At 35.7% G+C, this 23099-nt stretch overlaps 1 protein-coding gene across 2 annotated transcripts in view; it reads right to left on the bottom strand.

Annotated features, from left to right (window-relative positions):
• Positions 1 to 595: 595 nt before the first annotated feature.
• LOC110348635 (uncharacterized) overlaps positions 596 to 23099 on the bottom strand; it is a 161865-nt gene continuing 139361 nt past the window's right edge. The window contains exons 4-6 of one of the 2 annotated variants that reach the window (XM_087213815.1): positions 17024 to 17560; positions 3457 to 3538; positions 596 to 1834 (exon numbers count right to left, since the gene is read on the bottom strand). The gene's annotated coding sequence lies outside the window, so the exon portion shown is untranslated. The remainder of the gene's footprint in view (positions 1835 to 3456; positions 3539 to 17023; positions 17561 to 23099) is intronic. The other variant, XM_087213811.1, reaches the window with a different exon arrangement.

The raw sequence follows: 23099 nt of genomic DNA, 5'->3' as shown, positions 1-23099 counted from the left end.
CAGGGGTCACACTCTATAGGGTTTGAGAAAGAATAGTGACTGAAGGAAACGGAAGAGGAAGTAACTGCAGAGAAGGAAAATCTGTTTTGTTTAGACTAGCAGAAGCAATGCAAATGTAGCAGCCTGGTTTTCCCCTTCATTCCTTATTTATAAAACTAAGGAGTAATATGTATTTTCAGTTTTGTTCCCAATTTAAGGAGGAAAGAGAGGAAACCCGAAAGAATCCCCCTGCTGGCCACTCTAATTTCTCTCCTATTGGCTCCTGAAAAAAAAAAAGTAGTAAAAATCCCCCTACTTTATCTATATTTAAAAAATAATTTAATCTTCTATTATTAACTGTGATTTATTCCATTTTTCTTTTTTGTTTTGGTTTTTTTTTATAGCACAACATTTATTTGTACATTTTTAGGCATACATAATGATAACATTCATCATAGGGCATTTGAACTAAATGCATTATACAAACAAATCTCTAAAGACAATTCTGTAACTTGTCTGTCTTTGATCAAAAGAAAGATCAATCTTTAAAACATACATATTGTCTTGGTTACTTTCTCATTGCTGAGACACAATAACAAAACACCTACAACTGTAAGGAGGAAAAATACAACTGTATTTGGTTCACAATTTGCAGAGGTTTCAGTTCATAATCGGTTGGCTCCAAGGCAGAGTGGCATGGCAGAGGAGGGTTGTTCATTACATTGGTAGAGGGAAGCCCAGAAGAGATCAAGGAAGGAGGGAAAGAGATAGACCTTTCCAGGTCACGCCCTCAGTAATCCAAATCCTCCAACCAAGCTTTACTTCCTGACACCACATTTAGTTATAAAATCATCAATGAACTAATCCACTGATGAGTATCACACCCCCATGATCAATCACCTCCCCAAAGCGCCATCTATGAGCACATGAAACTCTGAGGGGACATCCAGATGTAAACCATAACACACATCTTATTTTAAAGTTGTGCTTAAAATTATATTCCTAATTTTATTTTGTGTAGTCTACCTTCATCTGAACAAAAAAGGTTGTTTTGTCTCAAATTCATTAAGTTCTTTAAAATTAAAAAATAAATGAGAATTTGTCCAAAATTATTCACGATAGCAGTCATTCATCTTATTCTAGGAAATTAACACTATGCATACTAAAAGTTCTGAGACTGAATTCATTTCATGTTTTTAATTGAATCTATGATGAAGTTCTTTCATAGACTTGTTCTTCAGGAAACTCCTTAGGGCAACCTGACCCATGATGTACAGAAATGAAAATAAAAATTATTAAATATTTCTCTCTTTACATAAAGCAATATTTTACTACATTTTATAACAATCTTTCTCATGTTCAATACAGAAATCTTAGCATCATTCAAATATGATTAAACATTCAAAGCCTGTTTGTAAAGTAGTAAAAATTTACATCACTTAAAATTAGGCACATTTTCAAAAGAAAGCATGATTAATGAAACAGAAAGTTTCCCAAGGAGAGTAGTGTGTCCTGTGATAGTGACAGTTAAATCCGAACAAACAACATATACATTTATCTTCATTTTACTCTGGTTTTCTGCTGTGTGGAACAGTTGGATCCGTGTGAAAGCACAGGGGAAAGTGACAGCTGTTTTGGTATTGGCTTGGTCTTTGTCCAAGCTCTCTCTTACATAATCATCCTTTTCTTTCCTTGTCCCTCTGTTATTGACTTTGAGAAAGTGCATCCTTCAGCCATTTGACATGCCCCATATATGAGCCAGGTGTGGTAGTGCACACCTGTAATTCCAGCACTTGGGAGCTGAGGCAGGAGGATCTCTGTAAGTTCGAGGCCAGCCTGGCTACAAAGTGAGACCCTGTCTCGAAAAGAAAAACAAAAAAATGCATGAGTCTGTTAAACAAAGCTGTGTTGGTGAGTTAATTTTAGTTACTATTTTACATAAAACCCTTGGCCTCTCAGAGTTAGTGTGTGCATAAAAGTTGCCAGGACATGCTAAACTTTTCCTGACACAATCCAGTCAACAACTTTATGACAATTCTTCTGGACTGAGCTTGCCTAATACCTTCCAGTAGTCACAAGACAGTCAGGGGATTGGAAATGTATCACCTCATGAGGTTTTCTGACTGATAACAACAGGGTAAGCAAGTGTATCATCCAGGAAGCTCCAAAGTCCAGGGTCCATTCAGGGTCAATTACCAATTTGCCTTGCTAAGTTCAGGCATTACCCATCAACCGAAGCCCAGCAGGGAGCAGTTTCCCAAAGACAAACCTAAAAAGAATACAGCCAACCCAGCTAAAAGCTGAACAAAAAAGCAAGGTTGCCAAAAGCCCATGGAACATTTGGAAAAATCTCTGTGTCTGGCCCACAATGTTACAGAAAGTGCTGCCTGTGTGCGAACAAGCGCATCTGGTAGGGAGTTGAGGTCAAACCAGAATCTGCACATTGAATCAGGGAGGATTTGTTTGGGCCTCCAGTTTAGATAAAGAATGATAATTTCTCTATTATTTTTGTTGATTTGTTTTTAAAATAGAAGCTCAATTCTCTGGTTTTGAGCTATCTGGTGATTAAGTGCAACTATGCAATGCACAAGTGCTCCTGAGGAGGGCAACATTGAACCTGCTCAGGGACTGTGGGCCCTTTCAGGGTGGTGTGGTTGTCTTGTGCACGCAAAACAAACACCACAGCCTTCAGATAGGACGTCCCTGTCTTAAAGGAAAAATGTCTGCAGGTCCAGAGTTGGACCATACCACTACTGTAGCTCCTGAGAAGGGCCAGGTTCATCTTTAACAATTCCGTTCATTTTTCTAAGAAGAGAGAGTATAAGAAGAAAACAAGACTGCCTTTGTGGGTGATTTTCATGATTCAAGTTATTACTAAAACCAAATACTATCAACAACCCTAAAGTTGATGCAGTTTTAATATCTATGTAATTAATCAAAATAGAAATTGGTACCCAAAAAACACATTCCATTTGTATTACACAGTATATACACAGCACATTCATATAAATATTTAATTATAGGAGGTATGTTTGGCAGAGAAAATTCAGAAACATTTCAAATCTCTTCCTTGCTTTGAAAAATTTTAGGCCAAGATATTTTGTGTGTGTGTGTATAGCTCTGGGAATTGAACCCAGGGCCTTGTGCATGGTAAGCAGGCAATCTACCATTGAGCTATCTCCCCAGATCCCAATTTTAATAGAAACAGCTTTTAACTTAATCATGGAAAACTTAAATTATTTTTTTAGACTCTGAAGGAAACAAATGTATCAGATTATATAGTGCAAATGACTTTCTCATTTCAGACCTTTATTTTATGACAAACTTGCATCCTTCAGTAAATGTGTAATACTAGGAATCATAAAAAACTATAGAGAGCATGAGAAATGTTTATATTTACATTTACATAGATTATATAATAGATTCTAATAAACCTATATCAGTTATATCAGTATTAATGTTTTAAAACTGGAGTACCTTAGACCATGAAGGGGAACCTTTTAAAGCTTTCAATTATTAGCCAGCTGGAGCACCTGCGCCATAGGTTCGCTACCATTGCCTTAGGAGTTAATAGGAAACACATAATGATACAGAAGTTTAATAACGGTACTACATAAATATAATTTCAATTACTACACAGTTAACTTTGATGAATCAAAGCATTCAGTTCAATATTATTTTATTAGATTGATATTTTTGGTGACTCAAGACTCTTTCCTTATGTGCTGATGACCACATGTTGAATCCCAGAAACTCTTATACTTCACTCCTGTTCTATCTTCTTATGTTTCCTTTCCCTTGTCCACTTGAGACTCACTAATCAACTTTTATACTATGTATTATATTTGTTATCAGACTTGAGTTGAATTCCTCAAAAAGAGTTAATGTTGAAGTCCAGGAAGTGACCTTATTTGGAAATAGAGTTGTGGCAGATGTAATTAGTAATAAAATGGTCCTCATACTAAAATGATGTTGACTCCTAATTCAATATTCCGGGTGCCCTTATAAGAAGATAACCATCTGAAGACATATGCATTTGGGGAAAACAGCATGACAGCTTAGGCAGAGATTGGAATTCTACAGTTGCAAACCAAGGAACATCAAAGATTGCTGCCAAACCACCAGAGCCTAAGAAGAAACAAGGAAGGATTTTCTTAAAGATTTAAGACAGACCCTGGACCTGTCAACATCTTAATGTCAAACTTCTAGCTCAGAATTGTGAGATAAGACATTTCTGTTTCATTAAGTCACCTATATTATGGTAGTTTTAAAGGCAACCCTAGCAACCTAATACAATTTCAATTGACCAAATTTCAAATCTGCATTTCCTACACTTTCTTCAAATGTTTTAGCCCACTGAATTTCACACACTACATTTTTTTAAGGAATACTGCTACACTCTTCACAGGATTCTTCACTGTCACATATCTTCTGATATTCCTTGAAACACCTCAAACAATCCTACAGTTTTAAATGTTCATTAGGGCTTCCCAAGTTAGTATCTACTATTTGAACCTCACCAAAGCTCCTAGAGCCAACCTACTGGCCTTCTCCCTCTGGGCACAGCAAGCTCAATGATACTCAGAAGCCTAATCCTCTCTCTCAGTGTTGATCACCCTTCCTCCACCCATATCCCTAAAGCTAATGTTCCCCTAAGAGCAGTTCTGCAGTGTGGCTTGTCACTTCCTCTAGTTTTGCCAAAAGTAAGAAATACATTTCTATGAATCCCTGTCTTAAAAATGAGTAGGAAAACTTTTGAAAATCCTGACTAATTTGGCATGTTTTCCCTTTCTTTTCTCTGTTCCCTCTCATTGCTTAACTTCTACAGCCTAGGTTTGCTTCCAAGTGGGCTTCAGTGTACAACATATAAAGCTTTCTCCCTCTCACTTGGGCCCCAGGTGAAGGGAAGGAAAAGCTGGATATAGATGCCTTATAAGAAGAGTCAGATGAGGGATGGAGAATGAAGCACAGAGTGTCTGTCTTTGGAACTGGGAAGGAAGGATCTGCCTCTGCTCACCATTCTAAGGCCTTTCTTTTGCAGGTTTAAGCTAAATTTTACCCTGCTTTGGAACCACTTTAATATACGAAATATCTGGAAAATATCAAGTTCTGAAATATCTGGAAAAAAATCTTTTTATTTATAACTTCTCATGTGATTTTTCTTTCATAAATGAATAGAAGAAAAGGAACGACAAATTTTGATTTGGGGGGCATCAATCTTGACAATGTTTAAAAATCATAACATTTTAATCTAATGCAGCTTTCTCACAGGAGAGCTTTGAAGCCAACTAACAATTTTAAAAGAGAAAAAGTTTACTCTGTTTTGGTAGCTAGAAAAATGTCATTTTGCATGAAAACCAAAAAGATTTATTTGAACATGCAAACCAGGAGATTTACAAATGCAGGATTTAATATAAATATAATTAAACACAGGCTAAATGAGACCTAAAAGGCATTAAACTACAACTTCTCTTCACTCCTAGAATATCAAAATGGTAGTACATTGAAGTAATGGGACCTATATTTATCCATTTGTTAATGGTCTGATTCATCCACACAGGCATGCATGCAAACATACACACATATATACACTTGCATTATATATATAAATATATATGTATGTATATATTATGTTAAGTGCTATAACTATACACATGAATACATAGTAACCATGATACCAATACCTGGCAAACTCCACAAAAAATATAACCCTAGCCTTGTTGTTACTGATAATAAAATGTTATTTTTTATTTTATTTTTCCACTTATGATAAAATCTAAGAAAAGTATAATCCCAGAGTACATGAGTGCTTTTTCTACTGTGATACACATGATTTAAAACTTTCATGTGATTCATTCAGGATTATTCAAAACTGCTAGAATTTTGCTGTAGCACCATTCCTTTCTCTGTCACTCAAAAAGCAACAGAGAATGCAAATGGTAACCTTGAATCTGCTCTACTTTTAAGACTAGTAAACAACCAGAAAAGTTAAATATTTTAAATAGCATTTAAAAATTATTTGCCATATATTTTATAACAGAACATGATATAGCAACACATCCACAAAGATATGAGGACTACAGTACTATATTAATATATAAACAAGTAGAGCAAGACTTAGTTTTCTTTGTATGGAAATTTTAATATTTAAATTTAATCACATTAAATAGACTGGAGGAAGAAAATTACATGTTCACTCTGAGGAACTCCAAAACAATAATAGGAAAAATGACATTACAAAGTAAGAATTATACTTAAAAATGTTTCAACATGTCTAGCTAATACATCTTGTGTAAAACAAGATGTAGAAGTCTTCTTTAATATGATGAAGAATATCTCACATCAGTAGCCAGAAGGATACTTAACTATGATTAAATGTTAAAATGTTTTAGATAGTAAAATTAAGGAAATGAATGAAATAAATGTGCTTTCTAGCAACATTTTTTTAATACTATAGAGGTTCTTGCAAATCTATTAAGGCAAGACAACTACAACTTTGAAAAAAAGAAATCATTTACCATTATATACAGATGTAACATGATTGTCTTTTGTAAAATCCTAAAGAACCCAATTTAGAAACTCATAATACAGAGTTGAATAGTTACTTGATTACATAAGTTAAAAAAGTTAAGTTTGATACCAACTTGGAACTATCACTTATAAACAGTATGGGGAATATTCTACTTATAATTCATAATAGAAATTTTTTAAATACACAGTAACAAAAATAAACTTAAGAAATATTACAAAAAACCAAAAACAGAACCCTGGGCATAGTGGAGCACGCCTGTAATCCAACAGGCTGAGGCAAAAGGATCACCATGCGTTCGAGGCCAACCTGGGCTACATAATGAGTTCAAGGCCACCCTGCACTGCAAAGCAAGACCCTATCTCAAACCACCCCCTCCCTAAAAAGAAATACAAAATACCTATATAAAAGCAATTGGGAAATTTTTTGGAAAACTACAAAAGAAGCTATAAGTACAAGTATGTAATATATTGGTATGTGAGCCTCAACATCACATACATGTAAAGTCTGCTCAATTTATTTTATAAATTAAATATAACTCCACTAAAACATTTTGGCAGATTATTTTAATTTAACAAACTCATTTAAGAAATTAAACATGAGAATTGTTGAAATACTTTCGAGTAGGAAGAATAATGGGAAGAATATATTGATCATATTATCAGATATATCAAAAAGATATAGGATTAAAACAGTATATTGGAACAGATAGAAAAAATTTAGCAATAGATTCAAATATGTATAAAATTGCAATAAGCTATGACTTTAGAATTGTAGAATTGTAGAATAATAGCCCAGCAATCTGATAATAAGATATTCTGATGCATATTATACTTAGGAACAACTGTCAAGGAGGAAAAGATAGATCAATTTAATACTCAAGTATGAAAATTTCAAGAAAGATATATACACAAACTCAAAAGTCAAAAGAAGCCTTAATCTTTCAAAAATTACAATATTATATGAGGAAAGATTGAATAAAATTAATGGAAAAACAAGTCAGAAAAAAGGCAACTCACAAATACAAGAACAAAAAGATAAATAAGCAAATAAAAAACAAAATGATTAATTCTCACTTGTCAAATAAAAATACATGCAGATTGCTTTATAAATTGGGAAACATGCTTTTATATTGACTGGTATTGGCAAATGCACTTGTCCCTGTTAAATATCATGTGAGAGTTTTGTTTAATAAAATTTTACTGGGCAGCAATTTAGCAGTATGAATCAAATATCTAAAACTTGTTTATATCTAAATCTCTGACCTAGTAATTTTACTCTTTGGGATTTATCCTGAGAAAATAACCAGACCTGTACTAACAATTTATATACAAGGAATAAACAAAAGCAAGGATTAACCCATATTCTATGTTCAATAATGAAAAATGAAAACAAAACTTTCTCAGTACAGAAGTTTTTAATAAGTCAATTAATAATTTTGAAAACCCTCAGAATAATTTTAAGAAGAAAACATGATGCATCATATTTCTCATATATATGATTCCAAGTTTTTAAAAGATATAGTCCAAGATTTTTCTTATATATATAGAGAAGAGATACTAGGAAAAATGATTCTCAGAGAACCTGAATAATTCAGAGAACCCTACATATTGGCAAGTTCTACATTAACAGATTCAACCAACTTACAGATAGAAAATATTTTTTTAAGCTCCAACTGTACCGAATATATATAGAATTTTTCTTGTCTTTGTTCCTCAAAATAATTCAGTGTAACAACTGTTTACAAAAGATTTATATCGTGAAAGATATCATAAGTAATCAGGAGATGATTAAAATATGCAGGAAGATGTGCATAGGTTATATGCAAATACACTTTTTTATATAAGGAAATGAGTATCTGTAGATTTTGGTAGCTATGGGCAGGTCCTAGAAAAAATATTTCATGACTACTGGGGGACAATTGTATATGATAGTTTTAGTTTTCCTAATTTTTCTTCATTTTCCAAGCTTTTTGTAAAAAAAGATAAAAGTTATTAACATATTTCCTCATTCAATACTGGAATGCCATAAAATATTTTCGAAGCTCTCATTAGAGAATGTTTAAGCCATAAACACATATATGCATAAAGCTAGCCTGTTCTTCATCATCAATGCCTTTTTTGGGGTCAAAACTTGATGTTAAAAAGCCAGGCACAGTGGCCCACATCTGTAATCCCTATGCTCTGGGTGGCTTAGCATCTCAACCTCAAGACCAGTCTGGGCAGCTAAGTGACTTAGTGAGACCCAATCGTAAAATTTTTTTTAAAAAATCTTAAAAAATGCTGCATTTGTAACTGAGTCCAAAGTCACTGAGTTCAATCCCCAGTATTAGGAAAAAAATTATTAGATAGCACTATATACTGAATTGTGTACCTCTCCCCCCAGAAAATCATATGTTGAAGTCTTAACCCCCACTGTATCAATTTGGAGATACAAGTTCACAGAAATCATAAAGGCAAAATGAGATCACAAAGGTAAGACTTAAATCTGATACATTTCAAGAACTGAGAAGAAACAAGCAAACAAAAAAAAGTCATGTTGGCTGGATGTCACTCATTGTGGTAGGGCGCTTGCCTAGCTTGTTCTAAGACCTGGGTTCAAAACTCAGCACCTCAAAAAGATAAAAGAAGATTTGACAAACAAAAAGTCATATGAAAACACACTGAAAAGGTTGGTTTCCCCCAGGCCAAGAAAAGCCCCTTCACACTGAACCCTATCTTTGCCAGCACCTCCATCTTGGACTTCCTGTCTCCAGAACTTTGAATAGTCAATTTCTACTGTGTAAGCCACCCAGTCTGTGGTATTTTGTGTGGTAGCTTGAGCAGGCATTTTGATCAATTTTAGTATTTTTCTTGGTTTTTAGCCAAGTTTGTCAGTGTTCTAAATTCCTACTTATTTACCAATGTGAATGACACAGTACTGTGTGAAAAATAAGAGACTTATTCTAGAGCAAACAAAAAGTTTTCATGAAAGACTTCTTAGAGGAGACATCCCCCATTTGGATGTGTTCTATTTATTTATTAAACAATCTTGTCACACACTGTGGGAGGGGACTGAAAAAGGTTCATTGGCACTGACAGCTGGCCCTTAAACATTTCTAAAGACTTCACCGTTTTATCAAAAGTGAATCTTTTGGGTAGTAATTATTGAATAAGAATTAATCTCAAATGCAAGATGATCCTATGATTACACTTACACTTTTGCTGGAGTAGGTAGATAAAAGAAGCTTTCAAATAAATGAGTTTTAAATCCAAGCTTCCTAGTAAAAAATCAGTCACTAAAAAGTAATACCTTAGTATTCAAGATTTCAACTTTTAACTTGTTTTTGTTTTACAAAACAAGAGAGATTATGTTATTTCTACATTTTGATAGGTTTTATGTGAAAATAATTAAGGTTATATTCAGTAGGCCTGGTCCTTATTGTGCTAGAGGATTATCAAAGATGTTTTAAAACATCTGGATGCCTATACCTTCACCCGATAATCATTGTTTTTCTGAATGATTAATTGAAAATGAAGGCTAGACATATGTATACACATGGGCCCATGTAAACACACACATATATATGTGCTAGCTAATCAAAAATATGCTGAACATTTAAAATTTTATTACAGTAGAAGACACATTGTCATTAATCCCACTCAAAATACTCCTCCTTGTTGCAAACACATTCATCCTATCATTCCTGGAAACGTGTCTTTTACTGTGGTAGGTTTTTTAAAAAACTTAAAACATTCACTACAGTTTTTGATCCCTACATATAAGCTCATATAACTTTATTCAAATTCCTGTCCATAAATATGTAAACTATATGTATATATATTTATTTCTAGACTTGAAGTTCAAAAGCAACCTCTGTACCTTCTCCATTTATATATTTAGCATATGTGTTTTTACATGTGTTTTATTTATATACAGTATTTAGTTTTTATGCTTGGCTTAGGCCCAAAGTATCTATTTAACTTTCATAAAAACTTTAGAAATTAGCTGTATTTTAGGAAGACATACAGAACAGCACATTTCAGTTTGGAGTAACCCGTTTTTCCAGAAGCCAAGAGCCACGAATGGATAGTGGCTTGTCCATCGGCTCAAATCTACATAAAAGGTGTATGAGTGATTACTGAACTATACTTGTAGTTTTCTATAGGTTTGGAATTTTTCAAAGGAAAAAGTCTGAGAGACAAGACATACAAATATATTTCTTTAAATTGTTAATTCTTTTTAATGTCTGCCGAACATATCTAGCATAGTAGGATTTTGGCTTTTCAAGCAGTGATGTGGCTACAAAAACACATTATCGACTTTCTATTTGTACAGATTTATGGTTCTCAAAAACTAAACCAAAAAAGAAAAGATGTCACATGTAACAATCTAACCACCAATAACACTAAAATAGAAAAAAAATGTTCTTGGCATGGCTCAGAAAGTCATATGTATAATTTCTAAATCAGCGCTGCAATTTGTGGTGCAGCAAGAGAGATGCCATCGTGAGTTCTTGTCCTGAACCAACATCACAACTTCTAAAATCCCTTTCTTGAAAGCAGAGTCCTCTCTGACCTGGTCTGTCTCCTCTGACAATGAGACAGATTTTAACTTGTCCAAGAAAAGATAACCCCTGCTGTTCCTTGCTTGAGAAACATTCTCTTTCGTCGGAGAAGTTAAAAGAAATGTTGGCTACAAAAGAGTATGCAAGGAGCTTTCATTTTCAAGGCGTCTCCCTTTCATTTTTGTGCCAGCTTCAGACTATCCTGGCATGATATGGCCACAGGCTGAATTTCTCCTTCTTGCTCACAGGGTCACCTATTCTGACAACAATGTCTTTTCAATAATGAAGAATCAATACTATGTTCTTCCATTTACTGAAAAAAAAATATGAGTTGTTTGTTAATAGGATGTTCACATATTTTGCCATCCAGAATGCTGGAGTTTGGGGGACAGAAAAAATTTAGAGAAGCAGATTTTACTGGTGGGGTGAGGAAAAAAAGCAGTAAAGCAGTGATTCTAATTTGAATGGAACAAACCTAATACTTGTACTTCTTGTTCCTTTCAAATGCCTTTCTGGCACACCTAAGTTCTCACAGTCCTGGAGAATCATTAGAGTCAAGAAAACTGATTGTTTCAGATATTAAAAATTTCTACGCAGGATTTGCTTTAGATACCTGAAGTTTCAGGGAAGAGGACACAAGGGTTATCTTTTTAAAGATAGCTATCAGCAGTACAGCTGGATTTTTTAAGTAAAATGTGAAGAGTGGGAACTTATTTTAGTATCTCAAATAATGGAAGGAGAAGGAAGGATGGATTTTGCTCTAAGCTCATAAAAAGTAGTTTGAATGTATTGAAAACTTTAATTTGTGAATGGATAGGAACACTCAGTTATTAAGCTCATATAATGTTTTCAAATTCCTGTTCATGAATTTGTAAAATATATGTATATGTATATATTTATTTCTAGACTTGAAGTTCAAAGGCAACTTCTGCACCTACTCCATTTATATCTTTAAAAATGAAATATAACATATAATATTTATTCAGATTATTTTCTCTTATTCAATCTTCAGTGAAGAAAAATATAATTTTCTTCTTTCAGCTGAGATTGCACAGTAGCTGTAATAAAATCAATCAGCTTCGCCACTAGAATATTTCAGCTTCACTAGAATATTTCCCTAAGGGCCAGAAAAAAGTTGAACCCGATTTCTCTTCCTCAAAGGAGACAAGTTGCTAAATGAAAAAACAGTATCAGAATATTTTCCATTCAGCCAGGCTTAGAAGTGTATGCCTCTAATCCAAGTACTCTGAGAGGCTGAGGCATGAGAATGAAAAGTTCAAACCCAGCCTGGGCAACTTAGTGACTGAGAGAATCCTGTCTTAAAAAAATTAAAAAGGGGGCTGAGGATGTAGCTCAGTGTGAAGGCCCTGGGTTCATTCCTTATTATTGCAACATATCAAGTAATAAAAAAAATACTTCCCACTAGCTGAACTAGAAGAGAGGAATAAAGGTGATGCACTCAATATACACCCATGCATATATTCCTTTTCTCATCCACATCTGCAGTAGTAGCCATACTGAGAAGGCACTTGGACTCTGTTGAGAGATATTTAAAAGAAAAGGGAATTTAAAAGGGAAATGCCTTGGTATTGCTACTCAATAACTGTGCAGAGCATTTCATTATCTTGAGATTTCATGGATTCTCTGTCTTCTCTCTTTGTTGCATTCTCTGCAATAAGTAGGTGATCCTCTCTGTCATATCCACCTAGATGGGCACATAAATGGACAACTTATGCAGATTTCTTACTTTAAAATTATCCCCCCCCAACCAAACTGCAGAGAGAGGTGACCTGTAGCTAGTAAATAAATGATCATTTCCCAAATTTGAAATAAATTACTTGGAAGAATAATGTAAGTGAATATGAGAACTCACCCAAACCTTAACAATAAGGGTACATGTAAGGAAATGCAAAAGTAGGACACTGTCTTTTATTACTTCCTCATGCCGAAAACAGAAGTGAAAACTATAACTGTCATGAAAATTTTAAAAAATACAATAATTCAAGTTTCAAACTTGATCCTAATAAACCATGTGCATAACTCTAATCTCAGATCTTTATTCAACACATCAAATTCATTCTTGCATAGGGCTTGAGGTAATTGCTGAATACAAACATTTTCTCCCTTAAGGGTAACCCTATGGGTGAGTAGACAACCGGTACAACTGGTTCTACTAGCAAGCTATAAAACTTTCATGCCCTATTTACTACATTAGAAGAAAGCAATTTGCCCTTTTTTCTCATTCGTGATTTTGCCTGAATGCATGGCTTTTTCTGAAGTTGTGCCAGGTGCAGATCGGATACCATGGGCAGTAATGATTGGGGGCTACTGCACACACTACCGCCGCCCCCCCAAACCCATTTCTCCTGTGAGATCCCCTGAAGTTTCTATGTGGTCTACTTTCATGTGAATGCATGTTTGGAGCACCTCTAGAGGATATCAAGCAGCTATTTCATCAATGGATGTTGGTGATGCTTATCTCTGTATTTCTCTGGATTCTAGCATGCAAGACTTTTGAGATGACCTACTAAGATAAAGATCTAAGTGAGAAGCATTAAAGACAACAGACACAATTTAGTAGGACAAGACCTAAGAATAAATGAGGTTATTTTCTGTACCTTGTGCACAGAGTAACTGTTCTCCTGTTTTTAATCTTGGAAACCTTCTTAATGCTCATATTTGATTCACTGTACAGTAAAAAAAAACTTCTGTTCATTACAATGGATAAAAGTAACAAGAATTTAGAATTCATTACCTGTTGATATACAATGATTTCAGAATACTTGATAAAAGCTTTTCAAAAGTTTTTAAAGAGTGATGAGGGGAGGAATGTTCTTGTTCTATTTTTAAATGTTTTTATTCACTTTCATTCCTGGGAAGTGTGAATATTTCTATAGGGCAGCTCCCACCTCCATACTGCCTCCTCTGTCCTCCACATATCCCTCTTATAATTTTTTCCTCTGTTCCTAACATTTATTCTCTCTATCAAATATCTGATGGAGAGAAGGAGTAAAAGGACAAGCTTAATAATTTTCATTGGCATCAGCAACCCCAACTTGAATGCTCTTGAAGATTTTCTTCTAGTGAAATCAAGTAGTCATTTACATTAGTTAGGCAGGCTAAATCACTGAAGCAAACAAATAGTCCCCCAAATGCAGTAGTTCCGATAAAATGGAAGCAGACTTATCTCTCAAATAACAGTCTATGCTGGACATTCAAGTCACTGCGTGTGTGTGTGTGCGCACGTGCATGTTGAGGGTGCAAGGAGGCTTTGCTCTACTCGGTCATGTGTAACTAACCCAGAAAGAGAATAATGCCTCCATTCTCATCTGACATCTAAGGTCCCTCTCACTGTCACCGAGTCAGTCCATGGCTAGGAAAAAAGACCTGAAGTGGGGCAGCAAGTTTTCAAGGCTTGGCTTAAATGGTACCCATCACTTGCTCACACTTCACAGGAGATGGCTTAGTCTTGTGAACATACCTATTGACTGATGGAGCAGGAAAACACAGTCTGCAGCTGGACAGTCTTGACCCTGTTAAGATTCCATCTTCCTATAAAAAAGTAGGCTACTGATTGTGGTGGACATCTTAACAATTTCCACCACACATTTTGATTATCTTCAGAATAAAGCACTTTTCACATTAACAACATGAAAAAGATGTAGGTCCAACAATCAGTTTTCCTAGGTCCCTTGTAGAATAATTTCTATGGCTTACATTAGTCATTTGCAATGGAAATGTAATATAATTGGTTGATAAAAAGTGAGGCTTCTCTTATCAACTATTATATATTTCTATTCACAGAAGAATTATGAGAATAAAATGAGTATATACTTTAGAAAAGCTTAAAGCATTATAAATTTCTACACTGTTAGAAATGAAATGGAATGATTCCTCTATTTTTAAAATCTAAGAAGGAATTGCTTTGTATCTAGGAAGTCCAGCTTAATGTTTCCATAATCAAATAAAAGATAATGATTAATAGGTAAATTGAGAAAGCAATCAACACTTAAATGTACAAAAGAGATAATATACACAAGCTAAAATAGAATATATCTTTCAGTTAAGCTGATGCAAATTTTTTTCTGATCATTCAGAACCACAGCACAAAAAAACAACAAAACTGAGTACCAGCCTGGTACCAACACTCAAGTTTTGAGATCAATAAAATTTGGAGGCAAAATGCAATAGGAAGCCACCTTAAGTGAATGAATCCTGAATACAGGATGCTCAGATAGAGACTTAAGTTGTATGTAGGAACACAGCCAAATAAAAAAGAGAAAAATCAAGTCAGAAAAAGACCCCTTTATTGGGATCAGAAAGAAATGCAGATTAGAGCAAAATATAATACAATGTCTAGGCCCAGTTTTTAAAGAACATTAAAAGAGGGGTACAGAACTTTCTGCCCAACTCCACATAACAAACTTGATCAATACTCTGATATGTCATGCAAAGAGGTCAGCTTAGTTAGGTAATGGAAGTCTTCTGACCCATTGACCTTGTTTCGGCATTATAGAATCAACGTTTACCATTAAATGTCAGATCAATTCCCAATGACTTAAACATTACCCAGAAGTCTCTGGCTTCCTGGAATCTTTAATAATAATAGTTCAAATTTTTTCAAACATTACCATTTTTCAACGGTTAAGAAATTATTATATTAGCTTAATCCATCTTGCTCAATTTTCAACATTCTTATTGCAATTGGTTTTGAGTGCCTGTGTTTTTCAAAATAATCTATGATATTATTACTTTCAATATGTGTTTATATCTATCCTGTTATACTAATAAAATAACCTTTCTCTCTGGGATTCTTATTAAGCAACTTACCATAAACTTGTTTTGTTTTTGTCATCATTACCAGAATTACCCTTACAATTACAATTACATATGAAAAGGTTTTCCTCCTTTTAGGTCAAAAAAGGTCAAGTTTATCTTTTTGCCTATATGATTCCTTGCAATTTGTAGCTTTTCCAAACATAAATTAGTGTCTCCTTCAATTGTATACAGTCAGAAGAGGTAAAGGGAGGTCCATCCAAAAATTTGTAGAGAACCTCATCATTTTTCCCCTCAGCAGAAAAGTGGGGCTGACTCTCTGGCCCTCAAAAACAAGTCAAGTCTAGCTCTTAAAGGAATGCTTTAAGATATGAAGCAATATTCCACAAAACATCAGAGCTTCTCTGGGTCATGGCCACTGTCCTGGAGCACTGAATAAGTAGACAACTTGTCCTTTTATGTCTTAGAGATCACCAAGAGATTTCTGTGTTTGGAGACTGACATCCTTCTGGTGGGCATGATACGTGTTATTTTAATGACTGCTTGGATGAATAAATGAGCCAACAATTGCCATCCCAAGATACCAATAAATTTCTAACTGGCATCTGCCTACTTTAAGGGGTCATTTCTATTGGATGTGACAAGTTGCAATCTAAAATAACACCTAATTTAGATACTAGTTCCCTTTCAGAACTGCTGGGGGGAAAAGGAAGATTACAGCTCCTTGCAGTACCAGCCTCCCACTCCCATTGTACCTGCTGTACAATTATTGCTGTCTTGCCTGCCAAAGTTCCATTAAGGGCTCTGGAACTCCTGGCACTTGCAGGGATACGCTACTAAAATTAATCCCCAGAGATGAGTTATTCTTGCCAGCTGGGCACATCAAATCAAAGAAATAATATTAGACAAATATAAGGTGGTCTATTTTATCAAAATGCTAGAGGAAGAAAAGAGGGGGGGGTTGCTGGTGTGATTTTGCAATTTGTTTCAGGTTTACCATCAATTCAAATATTGATGCCAAAAGAAGTAATATTGCCAGAGACTATAGGCAACTGCAGAGAATCCATCAGCCTTTGGCTGCTTCTAGGGGCAAGATGTTGGCCTCACCGCTGAGCCAGGGTTTTAGCCCTATCCCAACCTGGGGGTCTATTTAGTTAGAGTCAGCAAAGGCTATTTATTTCTCTTCCACTTACCTTGGAAGGGACTGAGGCAGCTCTCAAACAGGGTGAGGCACTTGGCTGCCCTTCTTAGCCCTCAGATTCTCCGGTCTTCCAGGTGGATTACTGAACCCAGCTTTAGGAGGATCCTCACTTCAGATAATACACATAAGTGAATTGGCACTGGTTCTCTTCGTTGTGCTTACCTCTCTGTTCTTCCCTTGTTTTAATGTCCAAATTCTTTTAAAATGAAAAATTAATAAATAAGAGTGACCATCAGTGTTCTGCATTAAGCCACCTGAAATTTGCTTTAGCCCATCACTGATAATAGTGGCATAAAACATTTTTCTTAATTTCACAAGGGTGATACATTGCATTGCAATGTTTTCCAGCTGGCAGGCAAAGCGAATGCCTCATTTTCTCTCTAGATTTTGATGAAGGTAGTGCCATGAGACAACATGGCTTGTTTCATAAGGATAGGCAGGCTCTGCTTGGTGACTTCCTTCCTCAACGCTTCATGAGGGTAATGTCACTGTACTCCAGGCATCTACACAGGAAGGGATGTATTCAAGACTAGAAAATATGAGAGGAATCTAGTGAATGAATAGAACTCACAGGGCAGAGAAAATAACCAGGTACTTTTGCCCACCAAAACCCCCAATTAACAGTTATTTACAGCTCACTGATCTGCAACTTCAGTTGCTTGACCAGACATACTCACATTTGAGCAATCCCTTGCTCGAACAGAAATCACCTGCCATAAACTATCAGCAAAGACAATGAGGGCAGAGGAGTTGGGAAAGTGGACGCAAACTAGTTTAAAGCAGCTGAGAATAGTTGTGGAAATGAGTGGGTAAATATCTGGGACATGACAGAAGCCCAGTACAGCTGTTTGCCACTTTGACCAGGCAGTGATTCCCTGCTTCTAGGACAGTGCAAAAAGGGCCTCCAGCCACACCCCTTCTGTCCTTCCCATCCAGCTGCCTGTATAAGGGTCACATGCATTATCCTATATAGTCCCATCCCCCATGTTTGTTGAGATCAAGAAATGTGAGAAAATCTTTGCTAATCCCCCTCCAAACGTGCCTCATTTTGGAGTTCAGTATCTTTCCACACTTTGCAGCCACATGGAGAGGGTCTCTTTTGTATATAAAAAGGAGGACAGAATGTTGGAAGGGAACTCTCCCTGACAGATGGGAAGGAGAGTGGTGTGAGTAACTAACTGGAGGCAATAAAGGTGTTAGCAAATAGCACAAGGCTCTGAAGAGGGGGCCCCACAGAACACGACTGTCCTGCGTGCTGCATGTTGTACAAGTGCCAGTGAGAGCTGCCTGTCTAAGCCTTGGTATTAGCAGCATGTGGCTGCGGTAGATTCACAAAGTATTTGCTGGCTTTGTCAATATCGCAGGCCTTGGCTGGATCCCTGTCCAGTTGAGGAGGCTGTCATTTCTTTGCCAGCTTCTTGCTAGTGCCCCTTCTCCTGGTCAATCCATTTTTCTTTGCTTTGCTTCTTTAGTTTTTCCTCTCTTTGGCTCTTGTCCCTCCTTACATTGTGTTACTCTTTTCCTTTGAGCTTTTCCTTTGCTCAAAGTAGTAAGAACCTCATCATTAGTGTCAATCCCAGCACGACAGAAAAAATTACTCTAAGACTACAGCCTTCTAGCATTATTCTCCAGGTTAAGAAAACCCAACTGTTGCCCACGATTATGTATATATATTGTTTAAACGTGAATCTCAGCAAGGATTCCTAAGATGATTTGGAATGTAGCTCAGTGATAGAACACTTGCCTAGCATGTAAGAGGCCCTGGATTCAAGCCCCAGCACTAAAAATAAAAAGGGAAAGGAGGCGGGGGGAGGGGGGAGAAGGGGGAAGATAATTCTTAAGGAAAAATTTTTATTAAACCAAAAAATGTCATAAAAGGATCTTACATGATTATTACATCCTCTCAATTTCTTATAACCCAGAAAATCACAACTTAGAAAAGTTAAATGAGTTGCTAAGGTTACACAACCAACAAGGCCACAGAAGTCACCCTCCTGACACCATTCAGTTATTTTTCCTCCTTAGGAGTTTGAATGTAAAAATAGAAGACACAGATCCAGACAATGTTACTGCACAGGAAAATATATCTTACCCCCAATCATGCCTGAATCCTGTATCTTGAAACAAAACAGTCAATGAATCAGAGATGGTCTTTTGTTCCATTAATCCTCTGACCTTAAGGAAGTCAGTCAACCTACTGGTTCTCAGTATTCTCTTTCCAAACTGAGAGAGCTGGACAAGTAATCATTGGTTCCTTCCAGTTCCAATATTCAGTGACCCCTGAAGCATAACTTGTCTTTCACCAGAGTATCTGTCATTTCTAGGTAAACAGTGTTCTCAGTCCTTTCTGCTAAAGAGGCTAAATAAATAAAAAGGGAAGGATCAGACTATGCTTTTGGCCTAGATTATAAATTGGTGACCAGGGATGAAGGAAGTTAACAGCAATAAGGAGGCGTCCAGGGTCTACCATTTACAATTTAAATACTTTGCTTGAAAGGTTAAAAGTTCAAAGTTGAGTCACAGTCTGAGGTTGCTCTGCTCTTCCTTTTTAATTATCGGAGGTCAGGAAGTTAATAATACCAGAAATCCCCAGTGGAGACCTCTTGTGCACTGTGTGAACTTTAAACTTGCTCATTTTTTTTTAAGGGTAAAAAGTTCAGTAGAAACACAGTGGACTTTTCCTCTTAGCCTCCACCCATTCATCCCCCAAGGTCAAAAGTTGAACTGTAAAACAGAAACCCTTGTTCTCTGGTCCACATTTAAACAGATCACTTATTAAAAGGTAAACATTCTAAATGCAAGCCAAAGTCCAAAGTGAATCTGTTCAATAAAAATGAAAATATTGTAATAAAATGAGTCTTTGATCTTTATCACTTGCCTTGAAATTGAACATCAGAATTTATTTTCTTATTTTTTTAAATCTCAAAGAAAAAACAGTCACATAAGCTCTTTCCTCACCTATCTCTGCACTAAGATTGACCTGTCTAGAAAAGATAAGCCTAAGACATTTTTAAATAACTGTATTCACTGCCTTTCCTTAAAATAATGCCTGTAGCAAATTATACACTATTTATGCTTATTTTTGTTCATTAAGAAGTTCAAGAAACAAATGACGTTGTTTAAATCAGAGAACTGTAAAGTACTGTGGAATAAGAATTGCTTGTTGAAAATGGCAGGGGATGCAGAGAAAATAGAGAAAAAGATGCATACACCCCACTCCACATAGGAGTAGGAAATAGACTATACTTTAGATCTTCAAATTTTCAAAGTTCAAACATGAAGCCAAGAGGACAGCCACAGTGCTCAAAATAGTTATTTCAAAGAGGTAAGCCTTGCTTTCTTGAAGTGTTAACAGCAAACTTTAAGTGTAGAAAAACCATCAAATGCATAGTAGCCTAATCCAATCAGCTTGCCTGGAAACATTTCTTTAGATCCCCTCCTATGAAGCTGTTATTGTGTCCAACCCCCAAGTTGCATAGGTAGCCATTTTTTAGGGTATACTTATTAGGAATGCTTTCACTTGCTTAACAAAAAATAAGAGGAGAGGAGAAGAGAGGACAGGAGAGAAGAGGCGAGAAGAGAAGAGGAGAGGTTCTACTGCCTGTGAAGCAACATTTGTTTCAAAAACTTTTTCAGAAAGTCTTTCTGTCACAATTTACAATCCAAAGGTGTTTCCCACCTTCAAAATTTTTGAAAAAAATATTAATGAGAATACTTAAGTACAGAAATTGGTAAAAACATGGAAATAAAGATATACAATATCACATTCATAATGGATACTTTCCGGATATATCAGTTTTGACCACATCTTTTAGATTTGAATGACTTTCTGATAAATTTTAACACAAATCAAAGCTGAGAGATGTGTCTCTTAAAAAGTTGTGTCCCAGATACAGTTTCACTGTGAGTAATGTTCACATCCTCTGGATGCAGCTGGATGACCCAGACCCAGGAATGACACAACCAGGAAGGAAGTGTGGGGAGAGCCATGGGAGCTACTTCCTCTTGTGAAGCCTCCCAACTCAACAGCTGTAAGGAAGGATGGGAATTCTTCATGAGTCAAACTGTGACTTCAAAGTATGGGATAAAATTCAAGAGACATGATCATATTGATTAGGATAGCATCAAAAGGAAGTCACTGCATTTAGGAGTGTTAAAACCAGATATTAAAGTATGTTACTAAGGAAGTGACAGATATTTGGATACTACTTAAACATTTAAGCTGGTATTACATGAGAATAACTTCTGTTTTCAATTCATCTTCTGGATATTTATCAGAATTTTTATGTTTTTTTCAATTTTTAGATCACTACCTTATATATGAGCTAGTCTTTTTCATCTTTCTGTCTGACTAAATTTTTTTTCTTTTCTTGGAAACCATTTTGGTTTATGAGAAATTATTACATGACTGTATTGTATTTTAGACAAACTTATTTTCATTCTCTCAATGCCCAGATAAAATAAAAAATAAGACTAGGTGTGTATATAATTACACACAACAGTGTGAAAAGTGTGTACAAGTGGAATGAATGAAGTCTCATGAGAACCCTGAGTCTTTGCTATCTTCTTTGATGCTTTGATGCCTTTTACATCCTGATCTTACTTCCTAAAACAACTCTCTCATTATTGATTTCTGTGACCTTGTTCTCTGTCTTTGTACTGTTCTTCCTTCACACTTCATTGTCTTTTCCCCCTGTCTCCTTCTTCCTTTTTATGTCTTTTCAAGCAACTGTATGAGTATATATCAGAGTAACAATCTCTGTTTTGCTAATTTTTCTACCTTTACCAATAAATCATGATTAAATTGAGGAAAAGAACCCATATGTAATTCCCTAGGAGGGCATTCTTCAGAAATTCAGAATGAAACCGCACAGGAAAGAGATTTAGTCATGACAGAAAGCTCTCACACAGCTTTGCCAGAACACCAAAGGGAGAGTAGTCTCCAGTTTTGACTGAACTTGGTATAACCTAAGAACTTAAAATATCTTTGATATCTAGAAACTCTGAATGGATTGAGCTATGGGGTTTAATAGAATCATTAGTTTTTTAGTGCTTTTAGGTAATATTGGAGATGAGAACTTCAAAATGAGAACAGGTGCAAAGGAAGATGGTGTTAATGAGAAGTCACATTGAGTTTGGGGATTCACAAATGATTATCAAGGTAAAGACACTTTACTTTCTATAATTCCATTATCATTCTATTGAGGAATAAGTTACTCTGTCTGAACTGATCCAGTAGCACTATTATCCACATGATAAAATAAAACATCTTGATATACTACACCAACCTCCCTATGAAATGGCCCAATTCTTTTCTTCTTGCTCACTAATATCTTACCTGCTTGAGTCATGTCAAATTGCTTGCTATTGAAATGCATGCCGTGCAAACCCTCCCCTGTATCTTTCCAACTGCCTACTTCAGCAATGCCTTTCCTCTTATTTCCCTGGTAATTCATACTCATATTCCGATACCCAACTCAAGGCTGTCCCGCTGGCTTTATAAGATATGTCTGTTCTGTGGTTTATACTCAGCCATAATAGTTAACACACTGGCTGAAACTAGCTTTGTCTGCTGCTTACTGTCTCAGTCCGTTTAGTCTACTATAACAAAATACCAAAAACTGAAAAGCTTATAAACAAAAGAAATTTATTCTCACAGTTTTGAAGGCCAGAAAGTCCAAGATCAAGGTGTCAGCCAATTTTATGTCTGGTAAGGACTGTTTTCCTGATTCACAGACACCTTCTCAGTATGTTTTCACATGGCGGAAGGGGTAAGGAGTCTTTCTGAGGACCCTTATAAAATTAATCCCATTCATGAGGACTTCAAATTCATCACTTTATCACCTCCCAAATATCCCACCACCTAATAGCATCACTTTGAGAATTAAGCTTTCAATATATGTATGAAGTGAGTAGGGAAATTCCAATAATAATATTTACACAAATGAACTCTGAGATTTCCAAGGGGGGAAAAAATGTATCTTTTTTCAAACCCTTTTTTTCCATATCCACCCAGTGTTTAACATATGGTAAATACTAAGTGAGTGGCTACCAAATAAATGGATAAT

This window comes from Heterocephalus glaber, unplaced genomic scaffold (genome assembly GCF_053883595.1).
Source record: "Heterocephalus glaber isolate CG9 unplaced genomic scaffold, H.glaber_assembly_v1.0 deba00000122, whole genome shotgun sequence".
Taxonomy (NCBI): Eukaryota; Metazoa; Chordata; class Mammalia; order Rodentia; family Bathyergidae; genus Heterocephalus; species Heterocephalus glaber.
This window is presented reverse-complemented; position numbering and strand designations above follow the sequence as displayed.